The following is a 10250-nucleotide window of genomic DNA, read 5'->3' as shown; positions in this document are numbered from 1 at the left end:
GGTACAAAATGTTTTTTGTCATATAAAGTTTTTTAATTAACTTTTAAACAACTTTTTTATGTCTTATCATGAATTTCCACTTGTCTAGTTCTATTGACGTTTGTTCCAGAATATTATAATTAAAATTTTACAGTTTTTAGAATAAAAACAATTGTTTACAATTTTAATATACTTCTTTAGTTTTCGAATATATTACAATGTTTTCGTAGTTTCTACATTTATTTGTTTAGCTTTTTTTGATCAAAATTAATCTTTCGAATTAAAATAACAATGTAGTTTTTTTTAAGACTTATTTGTTACAATTGTAATAAAGTTTTCATATCCGTAGATTTTTTTTAATGACGTGTTTTTATTTACACAAATGTTTTACACAATGAATTTCTGTCAATTAAACTTGTGTTATTAAATGTTATTTTTTAAGATTATGACCTCATAACTGAAATGAAGTTTAAATGTTACTAAAGTTAAATTTAAGACTATGTTTGTAATTTTTTTAATAAAGTGTTTTAAATGTTTTAATTAAGCAAAAGTTTGAAAGTTTTCTGTACAAAATGTACTTAATTAAGTTATTTTTTGAAATAAAGTCAATACATTTATCGTTTGCAATTAAAAAGAAAAGTTATTAAATCAAATTGTTATCTCTATATTCCAAAACGTCAATTCAAATTAATAATTAAAAGCAAAATTGATGATGTAGCCTGAACTATACTTCGGATATATGAAAGCTATTATGATAATGTTATTTTATTAAGTAGAGTGTCCTTGTAGTGAACAGTTTTTTAATCTGCTAAGACTGTGTTAAGAGAAGCCATTGGTAGATATAAATAGCTAAATTTTAAACTGGCTAACCAGCCGGTTATTTTAAACAATTCACTAAGTTTTGAAGGTGGCTTAAGCATCTTAGTTTTGTTTAGATAGAACGTAAACCAACACAGTTTTAAGGAGTTACGCAAATGATAATTTTAATAAATGTGTTGTAGGCAACTGATTCTGATATCAAAAACCCTAGCGGTTGTAAAAAACATTCTTTCTTTTGCTTATATTGTTCTTCGTCTAGTAGTTGCATGAATGTGTTTTAGTTCTGCTAGTTTAAAGTTCACTGATGAAGGACTGTTGTCCGAAATCGATTTGAACTTGAATGCAGTAAACTTGTATATTTTTAAAGGGTGGGTGTCACTTTTGCACGAGCGTCACTTTTGCACGGCATCACTTTTGCACATGGTGACACTTTTGCACGGCGACTCTTTTGCACAAGCGTCACTTTTGCACGGCGTCATTTTTGCACGGCGAAATTTCTTCACGATGACAATTTTTTACGGCAGCATTGTTGCACAACGATACTTTTGCACAACGTCACATTTTTACGATAAAATTTTGGCACAATAACTTTTTCGCACGGAACATCAATTTTGCATTTATGTAAAAAGTTTTTAGCTAGTACCAAATATGTAACATAAAAAGAAACTGAATACTAAAATTTCAAAAAGTACTGGCAAAAAATGAAAGATCTTAAAAAGTTAATGTTAGAAACAAGCTAACCAAAAGATAAAAAAAATCATTTATAAAAGATTCATGCAAGAAACAAAAAATTTAATTTATTTAGAAACTAAAATAAAAAAATACTTCATGTGTAAGTAAAATGTTCTAGTTTATTTTAAATTTTTATACATTCATCAACAACTATGCATTTTTATATATTTTACTTTACGGTTACAAGTTTATTGTCCATATGATAGACCTAGGCATCACAACCTAGACAACTTAAACTGAAAGACACATAAATAAAAAATAAAATTAATACAAATAGTTTACTTACTAAAATAAAGATAAAAAAATAATTTGATATAAAGTTTATAGGTTAACATTAAAAGCAAAACTTTAACCACAAACTTATACTTATTTACACTTTGATGTAGAACGATTAACATCAAATATTTAAATGCATTGATTAACAATAAAAATGAAAACCTAACGCTCTAAGGACATAAACAATAGACTGGCCAGATGAATAGTCATTAAACACATTTAAAATTACTCATTATTAATAGAGTAAAGGTGCTGCTAATAAAATTGAACTACAAACTAAGCTAAATCTTAATATTAAATCAACGGTTGATAAAAATTACTTATTAGTTTTACTAACACAATATAATTAAGATAAAACTTTTTTAACTTTAAACGAAATTCTTAAAAATATTTGCAAGAAACTAGTTCATTTTGAAGTTTGTTCCATATTTCACCTGACTGATAAAAAAAAGAGTTCTGTCAAACCTCATTATTGAAATATTGCAGCTATTGAAGACTAATATGTAATATTTTCTTTAAACATAAGTACAAACTTCCAAATTTTACTATCTCATTGGCTTATCATGATTATGCAACATTATAGTAATGAAATAATCCAAGTTTAAATCATGAAAATTGCGCTACTTTTTTGCTCTTTTTATTCTCACGCTATATCTAAAAATAAACATCAAGTAAAATCTGAAAAACTTTTACACTTCATAAATAAACTAAATCTTTTTTTTAATTTAAAAATTGTTTAAAATCAAAATAAATTTTAAATACTTGTTTAACAACTATATAATGCTAGTTTTAACATCAAGAGAATATAAGTAGAAAATATTACTCAAGATTCGTGCTTTAGAGTCTTACTAAATTAACTTTATCTTTCTGTTTAAAAGTTAACGAGATTTAGATTATTTTTAATTAAAATATTCAAAATTGTTTTTTTTTTTTAACTAGAAAATTTGTATTCATCTTGTTTATTTGAATTAAGATTATAAATATGAATTAATGAATTGTGGTACGTTATTATATTGTTCTACGTAAAACTTCATATAAAAACTTTTATTTAAGAGCTTTATTTAAGCACTGACGAGGTCTGTGACCAAAACTTTGTTTTTAAAATAAATTCTACAAAGAATAAATTTAAAAAAACTTTACATTAAAATTACATTAAAAAACTACCACATTTTGTTCAATCAAAACAATTTGCATTTTAAGCAAATATTATTTAAGTTGACAAAAAAAAAACTCATTCAAATTTTTATTTGAGAAAATAAAAGCTAGAAGCGTGCAAAAGTGAAGTTCCGTTCAAAATTGACGGATTGTTTAAAATTTCCGCAGATCATAAGTATATTCGTGAAAACATAACGCCGTGCGAAAGTGACGCTTTGCAAAAATGTCGCCATGCAAAAATTTTGACGTGTAAAAATATTGCTGTTCAAAAGTGACGACCGTGCAAAAGTGACCCTCCGTGCAAAAGAATCGCTGTGCAAAAGTGTCCCCTCCTGCTAAAGTGACCCTTCGTGCAAAAGTGTCCCCTCGTGCAAAAGTGACCCGTTCCCATTTTTAAACCAGCGTTTATTTAATTTTTTGTACTCCTAAACATAAGAGCTAATAAATAAAAATACTTTTGTTTGTTTTCAAAACTTAATTTATTGTTATTATTTCTATGAACTTTTTAAACCTCACACGCAGGGTAATCAGTTATTAAAACTAAAAACTATACTTTAGGTTTTTACAATTTTACCATTTATTTTTTTTACAAATTCAACTGTATACACTTGAACAAAACCTGATTTATGTTGAAATAAATTAAAACACTTGATTATAAAAATCTTCAAATGAGCTTTCTATTCTATAAAAATTTGCTGGAAGATTTTATATATTGAACGACAAAAAAGCGCTCAAATTATTTTCTCCTAAGATCTGATGCACGAATTACACCTTTGGGTTATCGAGTTGCACATCACTTGAATATTGTTTATTGAACGACAAAAAATACGCTCAAAAGGCTTGGTCCAAGGACTTAATGTACAAAAACCTTTCGGTTATCGACTCATATACCAGAACAGTTTAACGTCATGCCAAGGACACAGTACAGTCACAGGACAGGAATACATTTTAACGTCTTGTCCAAGACAGAATCATAGTTAGGATGTAACCATTGATATTGCTAACTTAATGAAACAAACACTATACATCTTCTTATTTAAATTTTTTTGTTACAACTGCATCAATTTAATTTAAAAAAAATTAAACAGAAAATTTGCATAATTAGTTTCAAGACGTAATTTGTATAAGTACTTTATTTAGTTTTTTCTGAATTATAAAATTGTTAAAACAACAATCTATTTTTTTTTCTTTTGTTATTGTAGACAGTATTATTAAGAAACTAAAATAAATTTAAAAACTAATAATTGACTGTCTAATTATTTAAATTACTACAGAATAAAAACTTATAGGGTAGCTTTTTATGACTAAAGGGTTTGTTGTCGAATTGACTTTAAAAAATTAGTTTAAAACTTTTTAAAGATTAAAATGACTGTTATACAAAATTATTAATAATAAAAAAATTTATAAAGGTAGAACTAGTTACACTAAAAAAATATTGATTTAAAAGTATTTTGTAATATTCCCATGGTTGCAATATGCACATAAGTATTACTTTTTGAAGATGACAATTAAATTTTTAACATGTTCAACAAGTTCTCAGATTTCCATTTTGGCATTCCTGCAACCCAAGTCTAAATTTTATCTAAAACTGTAAATGCAAAGTTTCTTAAAAAACAAAGTTGCAAATAGTTCATTGAAAACGATAAACAAGTCACTATATTTTTCACAGATATTTGGAAAAGCAGTACTCTAAGCTTATTAAACACAAAGTAAATAAAAACAAGAAAAATGCTTAAAAAATTTAACTTATAGGACTAAGTGTTTATAAAGACCTTTCGGTTTTTGAGTCATATTGATTTTATTTAGTTGAAACATGTTACATAATTTTAGGTTTTTTAGTGTCTTATTAATAACTATAACCAAGATTTCTATAACGGCTAATTATAATGATTTATATAAATATTTCAGTTGTAGTTTTTTTGTTTTATTACATTATATTGCTATGTATATGTTCTTAAAAAGTTAAACGCAAAAATATAACACTACTATTTCATTTATGACTGACCTACTTTTAAATTAGCTGTGTCGGTAAGGTTTAGTCATCATAACTCTGTCCTCGACAAGACGTTAAAAGGCACCTGTGGTGTGCGACTCGATAACCGAAAGATTTTTTCGTGTTTGGTCCTAAGACTAAATATTTTGAGCGTCTTTTTTTTTGTCGTTTAATAAACTAAAGTGTAGGTAGTTAATTTTTTACCATACCACGTTAACATTTAGTGATAAAAATTTAAATTAAAAATATAACGTTTTTTTTATATTTTATTTTAGCTAGTTAAAGACTTTTTTTTAGTTTAAGGTGCACTTATTTATAAACATTGACAACCATTTCCTTAGTTGCTTGATCTAAAATACCTTTTGCTCTTTAATTAGTTTTAATTTTTCATTTTATAAACGGGTAGGAGTCTAATATACACGTAGGTAAACTTTTGCACAAAAGGTCAAATTTGCACGAAGACGCTTTTGCACGGGTTGAAATCGTTTTAAATTTTATATTTTTTTATTTACTTCACTATCACTATTACTCCTAACCTACACCCTCAGTAGGTATTTTATTTTAAGTACTTATTTTGTTTTGGTATTTTCTTGCTTTTTTTTTTGATTAATTATTTGTTTTTAGGTTTTTGAAAAGTTTGTTTTTTTATTAATGTTAGCCTAACCCTTACCCTCGGTCAGTAACTTTTATTTTCTATATATTTTTTTCATACAGTTTTTTATTATTTTTATTACTTGTAATTACTATTACTGTTACTAACCCTTACCCTCGGTCGGTAATTTTTTTTTTAATTTATCTTTTAATTTTTTGTTTTCTTGTTGTTTTTTTACTTTTTTTTTATCTTTTTTTTTTCACTCTTGTGCAAAAGTGTCTTCGTGACCCGTTCCCTTTCTAAACAGACTATTTGGTTTTTAAAGTTGCGCGTTAGGGGATTACATCTTGTAGGTTTACAAAGATGCACAGCTTAAATATTATGAATTGGAAAGAACAACTAAAGAAAATCAAATTTGGGGAACAATCGTTTATTCTGGAGAAAAGTCTTTTGGTCATTTGCTTTTGAATACTTGTAACCTATTTTATATTTTAAGAAATAAAAACTTATAAATATCCCGAGTGTGTGGCAACCTTATAAAATAAAGAAAAATAATTAAAAATTATAGATTATAACTTTTTTTTTCTTCATTTTATAGTGTTGCCACACACTCAGGATATGTTGAAGTTTTTGAAAATATCAGAAAGACTCAGGACAGCTCGGAATAACTCAGGATATTTTTATTTTTTATTAAGTCAGGATAGTTTTGTTGTTTTAAAAAACCTCAGGACAGATTAACATTTTTTAAATTAGATGTAGTTAATTTAGTCTCAGTTGTTTGTTCTTTTTAAACAATTTATTAAAAAACTTGATTTTTTAAATTTTAAAAAGTTAAAATTGTACTGAAATTTGATGTACATTTTATGTATGCAGATTGTGAAAGGTTTTTTTAATTTATGATTAACTGGTTAAAAAAAGAGTGATTATTTTGTACTATTGATTTAAATTAAGTTTATTGTTACGTTGTTTAATTTATTACTTTTTGTTACTTTATTAGATCAAAGACAGTTTTTCTATCACTATTAGTATTATTTTGATTTTTAATTACAAATTATAGGTAAAAGTAAAATGCTAAATCAAATGTTTTTTGATTTTTTTTTCAAGTTTTATGTTAAGCTTATACTAACAAATTTTATAATACTTGCTGTTTTACTCATTATTTTTCTTTATGAATATAATAAGTTTTGTTTTTGTATTTACAGTATTTCTTATTTTCTAAATATTTTTATATAATTTTGATAACCAAAAGGTTTATTTGTGGACCAGGTCTTAGAACAAAATATTTTGATCGCTTTTTTTGTTGTTCAATAAACAATATATTTGTAACTAATTGATAGTTAGATATTTGTTTATTCAAATTTGCTACTGCTGATTCTGAGTTCACACTGGTGGCAGTGATTACCTGATAAGATTATTGATGTGTTTTTTGTTCCAGTGTCAGCAGAACTTGCTTAGGAATTTAAGCTTTATTGTTTTTTCCTACACTTGTGGTTTTTAGTGTTGAGATTTTAACTTTGTAAGTGTTTCCTAAATGGCATGTCAACAAGTAATTTTTTTTCAATTGAATAAATAATTTATTTTTATTATTTTGGTTAGTTCAATGTTAATTTAAAAGGGGCAGGTAGAAATACAGGTGATGACTTAACCTTCAAAAAATGTTTATTGAAGGGAAGAATTAGTATGATGCTTTTTGTTAGAAAAAAACTAACATGGTTGCTAAAAAACCTGGAATTTGAAAATTTAGGCAAAAAAAAAAGAAAAACCTGAAACTTCAGAAAAAAAAGAAAAGCATAGTGTAGAAAGAAATTTGAACAAAATAGCACTAAAATACCTTGATATTTAAATGAAAAGTAACAAGATTTTAATTAGATATAAAAATCAATCATAAGATAAAAAATGATTGTATAATTTTTTACTTTAAAAACACATTTAAAGTAGCTTTACAGTATCTTTTCAATGCTGTTATAGTATCAAAGACAGTTTTTTTTAATTTAACTTTAGTTTTATACTAAAAAGGGACCAAAAAACTTGTATTTCAAAAACCTAGATGTAATTTACAAAAAAATCCTTTGACAACCCTTAAGTAATAAATATAGGTTGAAAAAAGGTAAGCAGTCTCAAGCTGACTCATAAAAATTTAAACTTTTTTTATAAACTCAGACTGACTAAGGCTTTTTTTTGTAAGTCTGTCAGCCATGGGTTTTGATCTTGCAATGTTAACGCTTTTCTTAACGGAGTTCTCAAAGCGCTTATTAGGACTCCTACGCCCTTTCCTCAGTAATATGGAACAAAAAACAATTAAAATAGCATTTAGTATAGTTTATTGAATGACAAAAAAAAGCACTCAAAATATTTGTTTCTAGGACCTGATGCATAAAAAAAACAATTTTGGTTATCAAGTTGTACACCAAGGAGATACCTTTTAACGACTTATCCAGGACACTTTAATAACTTTTCTTTTTTTTTTACTATAACAGGGTTGCCAAAAAACCTGGAATCCTCGAAAAACTGGAATTTTAAACAAATTTCAAGTAATAAAACTGTCAAGTAATAAAACTTTCATTTGACACAAAAAATCTATCATTTAAATAAAGAAAAATTGTAATCATCAAACATTTTTAGTTATTAAAAAAACATCAATTTTTAAGTTTTACAATATATTTTCAATGTTGTTTTACTACTTAACTCAGTTTTAAACCTTTGTCTTAATTTTAGACTAAAAATAGACCCAAAAATGTGTACTTTTAAAACCTGGAAGAAATTCAGGAAACCTGGAAGAAATTCCTCAAAAACCAGTGGGGTACCCCTGCTATAAATACTACCCTTTTTATTTAAAGCTAAAATTTATCCAGGTGTCCCAAAGGTGGTAATATCAATGTGCAGAACTATTCAAATTCAGACAATTCAAATTCATAGCAAAAATTTAAACAGCCACGAATAAAAAAGTTAAGTATATTTGTCAAATACAAAAAATACATATGTATTTTATGTCTAAAAGCCATTTTTTTCTTTTTGCAAAACATTGATTATTTTTTGAGATATGACTTAAATAAAGTAGAAAATATAAATATTTTTAGTAATTTTATAATATCTTGAAAAGTATTTTATATTTTGAAAAAAAGAAAAAAGTGGTTAGTAGATATTAATAAGATCTATATACCACTATCTATATAGTGGTATTTATTCCGATAAGCTTAGCTTATCAGGATCTCCAGGATTTAACACCTTTTAACGTTACATCTTATAAGATCTATATATGTATTTTTTATTTTTTTTTATTTATATTACTTTTAGATTACTTTTAGAGATATATTCTTTAAAATATTTTTTTAAGAATTTGAATTTTTGGAATTTGAGTTGTCTGAATTTGAATTGTCATGTAAACTTTTTTGACTGATTTTATAAAGTCTGTTAAAAATAAATAGTATTTATTACGGCCATCATCAACAAAGTTGAGATGCTTTGCGCCATCAATAATAAATATTAAACTTCAGAATATGATCAACAACAACAGGATTCAAGACAACCTACAAATGATTTTGTCCTTCTTAGGACCAGGCAGGCATAGTCGCCAGAAACCACTAAATCTTACCAAGCGGATTTAAGTACAAAGTACTGAAGCGGTCGTTTGTTGATAAAGTTGAAAAAATTGACACAGCTAAATCATTGACAGTTCAACGTCTCAGAAATTTCAGCTTTTTGTGAGATTATAGTCAATGCTTGTTTAATCAGTATCAGTATGATTTAGCTGTGTTAATTTTTTTCAATTTGTGAAATTTACTTTGAAAAATAACTAGAAAAGGGTGTTTTGAAGTTTTTGGCAGTCATAGAATTTAAAAAAAAAGTGTGTACTAGATATTCTGGAGCCTTTAAATGAAGAGTAATAAAACAAAGGTCTGAGGGATAATTGATGATAAACTTGAGCTATATATTCTGGAGTCAGTAAATTAATTTTTTTTGAATGTGGCTCAAACAATTGACAGGGAAGTTAAAACTTACACTAGATGTTCTGAGGTTTCCCTCTAAATCCTTGATAGCTCTTTATTTTACTGCCAAGAAGTGATTTAAAAATTAAGTTTGGAAAACCCTGTTTTCAACCCAAAAAATTTTTATGATTTATGTTATTTTCGATAATATTTTTCTTAAATTTGAGTTGTAATACTGTACTTATCAGGGTTGCCAAAAAAACTGGAATCATAGAAAAACCTTGAGTTTGAGAAATTTTGAAAGAACCCTTGAATTTTGAACAAAAATATTTGAAAATCCTAGAATTTTAAACAACTTATACATGTTAGTAGTAAAATTTTCAGTTGACACAAAAAATCTTTTGTATAGATTATTTTTTTTTCATTATCAATTTTTTTTCAATTAAAATACACATTTAAAGAAGCTTTCAGATATCTTTTTGATATCATTATACTATTTAAAACAGTTTTTTTTTTCTCCAACTTAATTTTTAACTAAAAATAGACCCTAAAACTTGTAAATTTAAAAACCTGAAAGAAATTTTTGAAAATTTGTCAATTCTTATTTATGACATGGAAAAATGTACTTTTAATATCATATAACAAAAGGTTTTTTAGTTTTTTGGTAACTCAAGGAACATTTAAGCACTTCATTAAACTTATTTATTTATTTTTTGAAAAAGTCAACTATAAATGTAAACCTTAATATAAAGATACATAGATTAATTAAATACAAGAT

Source organism: Thalia democratica, chromosome 8, assembly GCF_965202585.1.
Source record: "Thalia democratica chromosome 8, ktThaDemo2.hap1.1, whole genome shotgun sequence".
NCBI classification, from domain to species: domain Eukaryota; kingdom Metazoa; phylum Chordata; class Thaliacea; order Salpida; family Salpidae; genus Thalia; species Thalia democratica.
The sequence above is the reverse complement of the archived record's forward strand: the minus strand, read 5'-3'. Positions refer to the sequence as shown.